At 41.3% G+C, this 13,653-nt stretch overlaps 1 pseudogene; it reads right to left on the bottom strand.

The window, feature by feature from the left end:
* Positions 1 to 4,178: 4,178 nt before the first annotated feature.
* On the bottom strand, positions 4,179 to 12,603 carry LOC110061503 (microfibril-associated glycoprotein 4-like; annotated as a pseudogene).
* Positions 12,604 to 13,653: the final 1,050 nt, after the last annotated feature.

Here is a 13,653-nt window from a genome sequence, read left to right as displayed (position 1 = left end):
TCGCGATTTAGCCAATTTGTTTAATATTAGGCGAACTTTGGGTTTTATGACATTCGTAAAAAGGCTTACAGCTCCAACAACATATTTTATTCATTGTAATTTGATCGACACAGAACGGAATCTGTTCAATGGCAAAAGGTCAGATGTATTAGCCTTGTTTGATGTGAAAGGGAATCCTTATGAAAAGGTAAGCTACCAGGCTTCTCCGCAACAGGTTTTGCGAGACTGCTCTACAGACGAGTTCATAAATAGCATCACCATTAGCGTGAAAGATGAAAATGGCGAACTCTTTGATTTCAAGGGCTTCCCTCTTCTTTTTGAATTAGAGTTTAATTAAATTTCTATATATACGCAATGTCTTCGGCAAATCTGTTGCTACCAAGCGCGCCGCCTGCCGAGAATGAAAGAAGACTCTATCCAAACCTTCCCGAAACGACAAATGCCGAGAATTTCCGGCTAACCGAGATAAGCAGAATTGAAAAAGAAATATCTGCTGAGGTCGAGCATTACAGGCTTGTGTTGAAAAAATACAAAAAAGCCCGGAAAGCGCTTCACTATTCCGTGGTTGGCCTTGGCGCTGTCACGGCAGCTCTGTCTTCTAAGGCTGTTGCAACATCACTCACCGGTGTTGGAATTGTTGTCGGCGCGCCTGTTGCCGGGATAGCCGCTTTATCTGGCGCGGTTTCCACTGGCCTGTCCGTTGTCAACAAGAAACTTGAACGCAAAGTCAATAAGCACTCGAGAATCCACTCTCTGGCTATTGCAAAACGTGACTCGATAAACTGCTCTGTCTCACAGGCTCTTAATGATAATCGGGTTTCTGACACGGAGTTTCAACTGATCACACGTGGAATGCAGAAATATCGCCAGCTTAAAAAGACTTTACGCTCGAACTTCGCGCGAATACAAACAAACCCAATCCAGCCAGATATTGAAAAAATAAGAAACTAGGTTCGGGACCAGGTTCGGGAAGAATATAGAAAAAAACTTGCGGATTAAACAGCAGATTTGAACTAAATTGTGAGCGAAAAAACACAAAACTTTCTCTTAGTCTTATCAAAAACAGGTGATTGTGTTACACCGCGTTACCTTCACGCGTGACGTTGCGTGACTGGGTAAGGTTGCTGTCACGCGTGACGTTGCGTGACAGGTCACACAAAAGGGCAAAACCCTGGCAGGGTTACCCTGCCGTTGGCTGTTCTTTGTGCCTAGCCCCGGCTAGGTCTTTTTCGCGCCGCTGACAAGGCGGCTGTCCCGTTTTACCTCCGGACGAGGTTTGAGGTCCCGAGGGACCTCTGAGCACCCCCAGTCACCACTGGGCCGGGGCGGGTTCACCCGGGGTTGTCACCGTGGACGGTCTCACCCCATACCCCTGACAAGCGCCTGTATTAGGAATCAGAGTGGGCCAACCTCACATCCAAAAGCACCATCATTTGCTCGCTGATAAATAGTAAAATTACTCAAGCTATATACATTGATCCAGTCGCCTCCCCTTTCACTTGTGGTATTGCTTCTCTGTCCTTCGCAGGTTTTCACACATACGCATGCACTTTTGGGTGGCGAGATGATGTCATGCTTGAGGTATATTTAGAGCTTGGATGAATAAATTATATCCCAACAGCACTTCTGAGGACCAAAATGGTTGTGCTGTTCCACGGTATTTGCTTCATTTTCACGGAACTTTCTACACCCGTTTGGCAGAAAGAGGTCAGACAGATAACATATCAAGTCGTTGAAGCCATGCGAGAAGCGATTGGGGCCCTTGTTCAAGAATATTTCATGTTACGAGCGATCGAACGCTGCGATCAAATCTTGCTATTTTCTCGTTTCCTCCTGCTCGCTTCACTTCGGCAGCTTCTGTGGTGAAAAAATAACTTACAACGCGTTGACTGAGCGTATTTTTTCGGTAAATTCTGTTCTGGTTCGTCATTTTCGGCCCAAACAATAAAATCTTGAGTTGTCCTCCATGTTTTTCAGTACTGCTCGGCCAAGGGCCTGGGGAATATTTGGTTCCAGTCTTTCTGAGAAAAATGTCACGCAACTCGCAGATTTCAAAACAAAACTTTTGCTTCGAACGAAGGTTATATCGTCGCCGCTCAGTAAAATTTCTGAAAGATTTCGGCGTAGTCGTTCTCGTCATACACGGGGTAGCCAAGATAATGTTTTTCTCCATTTTTATAACACTCGTAACAGAGTCCTTTTAGGCCGCAAGAGTTGCATTTACGGCAAAACATGACCTTTACAATTCTTGATCGTTTTTCGCAGATGGGTGCCTCTTCAAACTCGTCATGTACCTCGTCCCAGCCCATTTCCTTTTTTTCCTGTATTTTTATCGCTATGTACTCCTTGAGAATCATCTCACGAAGCTCTGGAGGGAGGTTTTGAATGGCCTCGGAAAGCCCGCAGCTTTCTTTCCGGCCCCGCATCAGCCACCCGCACTTGTTTGGCGCTCGAGTCATCGCGGCTCGGGCGGTATAACAGCGGGCTCGCTTGTTTCTAATATGGGGCTTTCCTTTGTTGTAAGTAGTATAGGGGGAGTCAAACAAATACTGTTTCAAAGAGGGAGCTGAATTTCACCTTTTCGCAGCCCCCAGGTTCAACCGGCCCGAGCTTGTGAGGGCCGGACTTGACGGTGGGGGCTGCGATAAGGTGAAATAAAGCTCCCTCTGCGAAACGGTATTTGTTTGACTCCCCCTATACTACTCTGTTAATCCACATATACAATGTGGATTCGTCGAGGCCAGATTACCAGTTGGATTCTGTGTAACACGAGGTGTGTGACAAGACGTGGAAAGTTGTATAAAGCACATTGGGGTATGTTAATGGATCGATTTCGATTTCTTACTGTGGTTGGCGGAGCTGCAGTAATTCAGCTGCCGCATGAATAGAGCATTATTAATTTGTACCATTCATTTGAAAGCGCCCATGAAGAGATTTTCAATATGTTAAGTGCTTTAATTGTATTCGGTCGTTTCTTGCAAAGAGCTCTTGCTTTTCCCTCAAGGATTTGTCGGCACTTCGAACTCTCAGCCCTTTGCTGTGGATATTTTGCTGTCATCTTGTCTCAGGTGTCTGTCGGGGGTAGCGAACATAACCCTCAGGCTGTCCGGCTCATAGTTGGAGCCATCGCTTTTGCGAATCTCATGTCGTCGTCAAGGCTGCCCACGACTTCCAAACATTCACCCACGTCTTAGTAGTTTAGGCTATATTTTTGTTACTGCTTTTTCGGCAAGCTTTTTTTATTTCCTCCCCGGAAATTTCCGGGAATCTAGCCGTCATTTTTTGGAAAACAAAAGAGAAAAAAGGAATTGTTCTCAGTGTTGTCATGGTGACCTTGTTATAGCATCCATTTTTGATGTTATACCACTATTACAAGGAAATAGAGATACTATCAACCACTCAAATTTCCGAAATTTCTCGACATATATTATGCATGGAATCTCCCTTTAAGTACAGTCAGTAAAGAGTAATACCTCTTTTCATCACAAATCTAGCCCTAGTACCAAACAATTTTCCAATTTACGTTTATTTCATTTGTTATATTTGACATATTACAGTTATGTCCCCTTAGTGATGATAATTAAGTGATCAGAAAACGATTATCTCACAACTTCAGTACAGTGTGTCAAATCGTTTCCTGGGAAAAGCCAATTCACTGCGCATGAGCACTTTTTGTCCTCCCATTTCTCCACTTTCTCCATCTTGAATTTGTTAATCCATCAACTTTTGTCCCCATACGAACCCTTTACTAAATTAAGAATGGAAATACTCCATTCCTGAAGAACTGCCGTGCAGTCGTTTTGCTTAGTAATTTTTTTCTACTTACTAAAACCCCTCCCCCTGTACGGTCCCTGCGTTTACATTGTTCACATTACATCATGGTTTATCTAAACTTGAAGCATCTGCAAGAATTTTAACAGTACTTTTTAAATTGCTTCCTCTTATAAAAGTCAGATTTTGTCTGTTTGGGACCTTCGACAACAACAACAACAACAAATACTTATATTTAATCCCGGAGTTAGAAATTACAATGGTTTAGAGTAAAAGCAAAAATGATAGGGTGCTGCCTACCCTACAGAAAATTTTGTTAACATGCTGATGCATTTAATAAATTCCCATGGCTTAAATTTGGAATTTTATCTTAATTGAGCACTATTGGCATGGATACTTTAAATGAAACGAAAATCAGTTTGATCAGAAATCCACTGGTCTTATTTTCATCTCGGTCCTCTTCAAGGAGTATTCACGTCCCTTCCAGTAGTACCAGCTTAAACCATCACCGTAAGGTGAGCGATTTTGATGACGATAGATGCCATTCAGGTTAGAATCGTGACAGCCCTTGTACCACCAGGCTCCGTGATACTGCTGAGCACAGTTTTCGTTCCCTTTGTTATCATTATTTTGATCTTGAGTTGGCCGCGTTGATTAGAGAGAGAGTCACCAGCCGTTCCTGAGACATAAAATCAAGAAATGAGCAATCGGTCACTTGCAGTAGTGAAAGGTTTCTAGCGTTAACACAAGTCACATTTGATAATTTGGTCATTCTGTCGCATTTGGCAAAACAACAACAAAAAAAACAATATCAGAGCCGTGACAAAGCAGAAAGTGGTAAAACGTAGCAAGCATTCGTCAGAGTGAAGTGAACTTTAAATATTTAGTGAATTTACCGAGACGAGGTTGAGGTAACCATTCACTCTTTGCTCCCGATTGGGTTATAGGGCGAAAAAAGAAAACGGCGAGCGGAGTTAACCAAGAGTGGTCTAGGGCGAGTGGAGCGTGTCGAGACTCTTTTCACTCCCACCGGGAGCCTGACACGAGCTAAGAATTTTGGTATTTGAATTCCCAGAGGTAATTATTAAGATCTTCAAAATGACAGAGCAAAGATGAAAACATATAGTCAATTGTTTGTTTATTGCAGTTTGTATACACATGTGCGGCCGCAGTGTTGAGGTTACGATATACCTTTAGAAGTGTCCCGCGACCAAGCGATGTACCGCGTCTACTTTGAACTTTATATATCTAAACCCTATATTCAGTTAAAGATTAGAAAGCTGGCTATAAGACTAAAACAATAATTTTAAAATAAAATGAATTTTTGAATTTTTCAAGACTCTAAATACAAGCGTCCGAATCACTTTTTGAAAGCTACAAGTCAAAGAAAAAGTGCTCGTTCGCCTTAAATTGGGACAGCATCTAGTTTGACAGTGTGAACAACAAAAACGTGTCTGCGAACTTATTATTTCGAAACATTTTTCTGCGAGAGCGCTTTTTGCGCGATGACTTCTTATTTTTTATCCTTATGTTCTGTAACTTCCCGCTCAATTGAATATAGTAAAATGAAGTTACATTTTTTAAGTGTTTTGGGTCTGGGATCTGAGGAACAAATTAAATTAGCGAAAACAAAGTTCGTTTTGTCTTTAAGCTTTCACAACGTCACTCGCATTTAGAGATGGCAAAAATATTATTTTAATTATTTTTTTTAAACATTCTTGGTGCAGTTTAATAGCCAGCTCTATAAGCTTTAGTTTGATATAGGGATTCAGGTATCTTCAGTTTAAACCGGACGCGCTACGTCGCTTGGACGTGAGACAGCTTGACAGGTATACGGAAGGTGAATTTTTTGAAAAAGTTTTGACTTTTTCGAAACGCTTTGATCTGGAGTTTTACGGCCATTTTTTAAAAAGAAAATGATACTGTTTCATTTCCTATGTACGGAATTTTCATGTCAGTTTTCCGTTTATGCATGTTTTGTCTTCATCGATGCATCTAGACAGCTCAAATAGCGAAGCGAGCGAGTGACGTCATGACTCAGACAAACTCAGACAAGCAAAACAGAATGGTGAAAGATTTGACGCTTTTTCAAGCATGTAAGCTAGTGTTCCTAAAAAAAATTTAAAACGAAAATTTGGCGTTCATTTTCCTCCTATTTCTCTCAGAACACGCTTATGTTGTTTGACTCTCGCGGGGTTCCAATCAGGAGCTGGTTCCAATAATTTGCATTCCATTTTTGGACTTTGCGCGCTTCGTTATTGAAATCTACGCGCCAAGTATTTTCTCTTTTCATCAACTGAAACAATAGGGAAAATGTGTGACATGTTGACACAATCAAGTAGCAAGCGGCATTATGGCCATGAGAAAGTTTTTCCGCTCGTATCTAATACTCTGAAGTGCATTACTTACACAGCGCGTGTCAAAACAACAAAAATACTTCATACCTGAGTAAGAGCCGAGGATCAACTTGTACTTGTCATTCTCACTCATAACACCGAACATGTTATACTCGGCATAAGAAGTATTCCCTTCAAAGTCTTCCAAGTCCACACGCAGCATGCTGTTATCATCTGATGTCAGGCGATGAATTTTGTCCAGCCCGAGCCAAAATTCACCATTCAGGTCACCGAAACCAACTTTGTAATCGCTCCAGTTTAGGTAAAGATCAACCGAGCCGTCCAGCCTCTTCTCATGGCCAGAAATTCCGGACATCGAGTCTGTTAATTTTCGTGCTGCATACGTCTGGTACACATTTTAGTAGTGCATACCGCTGTTCAGTACGGCGTACTTCGGGCTCAACGACACTACAGAAAAAGTTGTTGTACAAACAGATGTTTTCGGGCATGTAAATAACTGCTGACCGAAGTAATTGCAAAAAAGTAAAAACTAGAGAAAATTGCCTTTCAAACGGTGTCTTTTGGAGCAAAATCGGACCATTTGCAGCCGAAATATCGCCGTGCAAAGACAGCGGATTTGGGGATTTTAGCGTGGCTGTTTACGAGCTTGCTTTCCGTCATTTTGCAAGCTTTTTAAAACCAAAAAGCAGAGCGAAGAAATCAGCATCGCAGGTGAAAATTGGTCAAATAGTACATCATACGGTGCTTTTCTTCAAGCGATCGCGGCACTTGGGATATCCCGACTATGTTGTCTGCTACAGAGGATCAAAATCTTCTAGGGATGCAAAAATGGGATTTCAAGCCTCTGTTTTGTAGAGCATTGCATGGGCCAAGCTTCGAAAATAAACATCGATGAAAAGCAGGGCCAGTAACATTTGTTGATGAAAACCAACTTATCAGAATAGCCGAGGAAACTTTCAAGAACTCTACCGGATCACGGCACTTGTTCCCGGTAAGCCAGAACGTGCTCTATTTTATGTTGTTTTATTTCTGCCATACATTTCCTTTGAGTGTTTGGCGGCCATATTGTCAAGTAACCTCGCGCGTGCGCCGTTGCGCTGTCCGGAATTTCTGGCCATGGGAACACTGTCCATCCCCCACCGTCCGTTGTTTGGTCACAAAACACATCAAAGGCAGATAGATTGTCAGGTTTGATTGTGTATACACCGTCTCTTCTTTCACCAGATTTGTAGATTTCAGTGCAGTTCTTGTACTTGTAACCTAAAGGGAAAAATGAACAATCTCGTTTTAAAATCCGTACTTGAAATTTTGTATGCGCTTGGTCTGTTCCTAGGAGGCTATACTATTTTTTATATAAAGAAGAATGTATATTTTTCAGGCTCAGACTGCATATTCTTATTTTTCTGCCGACTCAAGGCTGAAAATCTTACCGTGTTCATTTTAAATTATAGCACAACCGGACGTATTTCAGAACAGGACAAGACAGTTCTTGAGAAAACAAGTGGCAAGGGATAATAAACGATCTTGTGTGTAATGTATGCGTTTCGGTTCCCGCCTTCAATAGGATGTACGCCTCGTTTTGGCTTGTGTTTACGAGACCTCCCTTTTGAATGTTGTAGTTTTTTAGTCATTCTACAGAACAGTAAAAAAGAGTCATACTAAACTGAAAGAATGCTCTACATTGTCTGAAGAGCATGCTGGACATTTGATATGCACATGGTCTATACAAACCAGACCACTGAACTTTGAAGGGCTTCTGATAAAAATCAAAGTGGCTATGAGCCACTCAATGGGTCGTCTGTATTTAGTAGCAATTTTGATGCCACTGACTTGAGGTTTTCATCCGTAAGTTTAAGTTAAAGTTAAGGCCCACTGGCATTGTTAAGAAATGGTGCAAAACGCAACGGTAAGAGAAAACAGGGGGAGATGTAAATCTGTTGAAAACATTCATGACGTTATCGGTCCGAGAGACCGAGTTATCCTCGTCCGAGAGACCAAGACAATTAGAAAGAAAGTACCGCTTCTTGTCCGATCAGCAAAGCAAGTAATAATTCTCGTTTTCATTCCTCTCATTTTTTTCGTTCCATATTTTCCCAACCAGTATCAGTGATTTTTTTCTCTCTTTGTTAGCTTTTTTCATCTTAGAAATTTAAAAAAATGCGATCAGCGTAGAGTAACTATACCACAAGGACAGCACCACGTCTCGTCCGCTCAACAAAGTTAAGCCCTGTTCGGCACGGTTGGTACTTGAATGGGGGACCAAATACAAATACCCCGTGTTGTAATAACTTCTTTTTTAATTTTTTTTTTCTTTCCCTTTCCAAGACGATATTAATGACTGCAGAACACCTAGCCTTGTGTAATGTCCTTTCTTCTATTCATCAACTATATATTCCTCATTTCGCCATGTCCGTATTTATGTGTATTTATTTACAATATCGTTTAAATAAACAGCGGAACACGTTGTTCGAATTCTCCTCAATTCTCTTGACTGTTGATCGTCTAAAACATTTAATCACGGCTTAAATCACTCGAAAACACGTAGGGGCCCAACCACCCCCCAAATGTTTCGTCAGTTCTTGGGTATTTCACATTATTTCGCATTACTCAAAAAGTATTGACTCTTTCTACACCAAACTTGGCAGATGAGCAGGAGACCTATTGCCAATTATATTTACTTGAAAAATGTCAGTAAATGTCAAAGTTGTGACGTCACAGTGATGACGTCATGTTTTTTGCCACTTTTGAAGTTTTTAATATGCATATTTTTTTACGATGTGTTCGAAAGAGCACATCAAGGGGAGCTGAAACCTGAAAAAATTTTGTCCATATCACAAAAATTAAATGAAATATGGCATTTTTAAAGATGAAAAATAACTCAGCAAAATATGGGGTCCCCCCTTGAGAAAAATCCCCAAATTGGAGCTGTAATTTTGTTCCAGCAAATGCAGCTATGCTGCACATGTGATGTGCCACATGACTAAAGCAAAAATAAAGAAGAAAATCGGAATAAAAAATTATCCCTCTAGTGTTGTTGCGTTAAAATTAGTTTTTTTACGTCATTTCCTGTGACGTCACCCGTTTTTTTACTGTTAATACTATCCTAACAAAGCCGAAAATCAAATTTCTAAAACCATACGATTTTTGGCAATATCAAGCTTTCTATTTTTCTAGATTACTAGCCTTCCTAGAAAAAAACTGAAAAAAATAAACCAGAGAGACTGACTTAAGAAGGACAGTATGGTTAAGCAAATTCCGGGGCGGACAGCAAAAAAATATTTAATTTGCCCTATCTCAAAAAATAATCATCATAGTTTCCGGCATTTTACTCCTGAAGTCAAGGCCTTTCCAATGACATAATCTTTACATCAGATTTTACAAAAACTTATAGCACGTTTTGGTGACGTCATCAATTATGACGTCATCAATTATGACGTCATAATCTGACATTTTGTCACAACTTCTAAATTAAAATAAACTGGAGAACAAGGAAAGCTCATCTGCCAAACTTGGTTCAGAAATATATAAACCAAGCAAATATAGCCTTCATGAGACATTAGGGGGGTGGTTTGGCCCCTACGTGAATTCATACAGCTCGTCAATTTTATGAATTTCGATGCCTTCTTTTTCTGCAGTCGAGTATGGTTAAACCTGTATGTATGAGCGGGCACCTTCGGGAAATGAACTATTTATATAATTACAGGTAGCTTCTATTTATAAAAACGTTCGTGCGAAAATTTATTCAATGAAGAGCATTTCTGCGGTAAGATATTGAGCACTTCAGAATTCAAAGAATAACCAACTTGACACGGTGCAAGCGACTGTAAAACGGCCTTAAACGGCGGATGTTCGAAACCCGAGGGGAAACCTATATCAGTGAAAAGGTCGGGGATGCTCGTCGTCTCGGCTACAAATCAAGGATTCTGGTCTCACTTGGGGTGTTGACGACGAAACGTCACCACTTTTAGCTGTCAAAGTATCCTTTAGGGTGCACTCGAAGAAATAGTAATTAACAGAACTCGGGTGCTCTCATTTAATTTCTGTTTTTAGGCTAGCTTGATTTCCGCTGATCTCTGGAGTACGCGAGTCGGATCTACAAGTGTGCGCGGGATCCTGTCTTGAACAGTGGCTAGTAACCGACCATTCCGTTTTAAGTGGTATGTTTTAGGGGCCTAATGAAGCTCGAACAACTCGCATATTAGTCTCGCTTCGGAGTTAAATTCAGATTTTCTGTCGGGCATCCCTGATCTTTTGATATGGGAGTTCTCCCCCGAGGTCTCAAATGTCCAACAGGAAGTGACCCAGTGAAGGAGTGAAGGAGTGAAGGAGTGAAGGAGTGAAGGAGTGAAGGAGTGAAGGAGTGAAGGAGTGAAGGAGTGAAGGAGTGAAGGAGTGAAGGAGTGAAGGAGTGAAGGAGTGAAGGAGTGAAGGAGTGAAGGAGTGAAGGAGTGAAGGAGTGAAGGAGTGAAGGAGTGAAGGAGTGAAGGAGTGAAGGAGTGAAGGAGTGAAGGAGTGAAGGAGTGAAGGAGTGAAGGAGTGAAGGAGTGAAGGAGTGAAGGAGTGAAGGAGTGAAGGAGTGAAGGAGTGAAGGAGTGAAGGAGTGAAGGAGTGAAGGAGTGAAGGAGTGAAGGAGTGAAGGAGTGAAGGAGTGAAGGAGTGAAGGAGTGAAGGAGTGAAGGAGTGAAGGAGTGAAGGAGTGAAGGAGTGAAGGAGTGAAGGAGTGAAGGAGTGAAGGAGTGAAGGAGTGAAGGAGTGAAGGAGTGAAGGAGTGAAGGAGTGATGGAGTGAAATCACTTCACCACTACAACTTGGAAATAATATTTTCCAAGTTAAAAATGGCTGAACAAACAAAATCGGAACAAGATCGGCTCCCTTGTTTTGACCCTTATTTTTAGATGACATCAATATCTATTACCATACCGTAAGTTACGGACCGCGTTCTTTTTCCCTTTTGATTTCGGTTTTGTAGCTCTGATACTCAAAGAGAAGTCTGGGTCGCAGTTCGGAGGGTGGACAACGCTATCCACCGCATAAATCACTATCCAGCCGATATTCAGTTTTTATGCAAGAACCATATCCGAGTGGAACTCACTTCCTGCTGAAGCAACAGACTAACCGAGTGTTGAGGCGTTTAGGGGCATGTCTCATCTCTTTCTGATCTTAATAGTGATTTATTTCCGTTTATTTCCTTTCACATCTGCGGTGATGGGCAAATCCCTTTGTAGATTACACGTATAGATGAAGATGGATATAGATGATAAGTGTTAACAAAACAACTGGCTACGAAATCCACTGGATAGTGATTTATCCAGTGGATAGCATTATCCACCTTTAGAACAACCCGGAAGGGTAGTTTATTTTAACTTTAAACAAAGATACAATCAACAGTATTATAACCCAAACTATATTGTCTTAAATTAAAATTTGTAAAAAGCGTAACACGGACATGAAAGCCATTTTCGACAAACCTTCTAAGTCCATGTCACAATAAACTAAAACTGTCGTTCCAATCGCAGCTGGATCAAGCCAGTGCTTGCCGCTAATGGTGCCTTTGCCTTTGCTTGCTTTTATTTCCTGACACGAATGCGTTGGGAGTTCCGGAATGGAACCCAGAGGAGTTTGGATGAATAAAGAAATAATATTACAGTTTCACTAATTATACTGTGGTTTCGATTATAATATTAGAGCGTTTCGGTCGAACGAGGGTCGACTTTGGGCTGATAGTTGCCCGCGAAACTTTTATGTTATATAAAACAAAGAAACCCACACACCCATAGTCCTCGTCGTGCCTAAGTGGAACATAAGGCCGTATAAAACAAATGGAAATCGTAGTAACTGTCATCAATTCATCGAGTTAAGATATGGAAACAAAATGAGCCACTGCTTTGAGAACTTTACTCAGTGAAATTCACAAAAAAAATGTTGCAAGTAGGGCAAGTTAGAATTTTACGGGAGTTAAGATTCTTTTCAGTTGAAAAAGCTTTCAACTATCGTTAACGAACGAACCCTCGGGAAAACCAAATCTATTAGCCCGAGGGAATTTTAGGAATTAATGTAGAGCATGAGCACAGACGCTCATAAACAAAAGACGGCAACCGGAAGTCCACGTTCTTGGTGCTGGCCCCAACTACACCCCCTCCCCGCCCCCCATCAAGAACTGGTGAATTGGAAAAGTAACTTGACATTTTGAGCTAAAAGTCGACAAAGCGCTCTAAAGAAGAGAATATTGGGTTCTGGTTGATGCCAAAGTATTTTTATACATACCCCTGTCGCTCAAGCGTCTTTTGTAAAACCGTGCCGGGTCTGAGCGGAAATGTTCCGGTCTTGCATCCTTGGTGCGGGCATTCAGTTCGCATGACTTTTCCGCTATGACGTAGTTATAGCTTTGACAGGTGATTTCTGTTTCACAGCTGATATCACACTCGTGAAGGGCTCTCACAGGGAATTTTTTAAAGACGAATCCTTGTAGAGCCATTCCATTTATGCTCCGTTCCTCTCTGCATTGTTTACCAGCAGATACGCAGACAATAAAGAAGCTAGCGAAAAGGAAAATACATGGACTAACAGTCCACAGCATTTTCCTGGTCTTTCAGTTTGTAACTATAGGGGGAGATAAACGATAAATTAAAGCCAGCTCGTTCATGCCTATTGTATCTAAAAAACACGTGACCTCGATGAGCTATAACCATGAGCCCGCAATACGGTCAAGTGATACTGGTCACTTGATGCCTTGTTTTGATAGGTGTCAATTGACCGTAACATGTAAGTCCAATATCAGATATGTAAGGTGTAAACCAAGGCTTCATCTCTCGGTCAACCTACTAGCTGGAGGACTGGAAGACTGGAAGGGACTTTCATTCATTTTAGATTTTGTATTTAATAATATTTTTCGATAGATTACCTCTAGATTAGATTTTGCATTTAATGATATTTTTAGATAGGTGTCACCAATTAGTGTCTGTAATGAAGCTGGAACGAAACACACATGATTAAAGTTATTTTTGTAATGCAGCCATGTTGCGCAACTTCGTCGTCGTCGTAGTCGCCACGGTGCGTAATCGTCCACGAGCAATACCGCTATGCACGATGACCACGAGGAAAGCAATAATGGGTTGCTATGAGTATGGTGCTCCGCTTCCGCGATCATGGCGTCGAGGCGAGGTAAAATTATTTGCAATTGAAAATCCGGATTACTTTACAATATTTCGTTTCTTTCACCATGGGAAAGCATACTACTGATTGAAGACTGAAGACCCAGCGTTATTTCTTAAATACTCTTTTTCTTTGGCCATCGTAGCTTGACAAGAAACAACACACGAACTGCGGTGATGAGCATGATAGTGATGACGATGCCATGTTTACCAAAGCAGTTTGTGTGTTATTTCTTGCATTATTTCTACCGTTAATTCGTTCTCCAAACGTCACATAACGATAAACAAGGAGCATGAATGGAACACCCTCGATCCGAACTTCCTGAGCTTAGCATTTCACCTACGTAAAAGGTCTTTAAACTGAATGGAGAGTA

The sequence above is a fragment of the Orbicella faveolata genome, unplaced genomic scaffold (genome assembly GCF_042242905.1).
Source record: "Orbicella faveolata isolate gen_17 unplaced genomic scaffold, um_ofav_v1 contig_3, whole genome shotgun sequence".
NCBI classification, from domain to species: domain Eukaryota; kingdom Metazoa; phylum Cnidaria; class Anthozoa; order Scleractinia; family Merulinidae; genus Orbicella; species Orbicella faveolata.
Note: the sequence above shows the minus strand (reverse complement) of the source record. Positions and strands in the feature narration are given on the sequence as shown.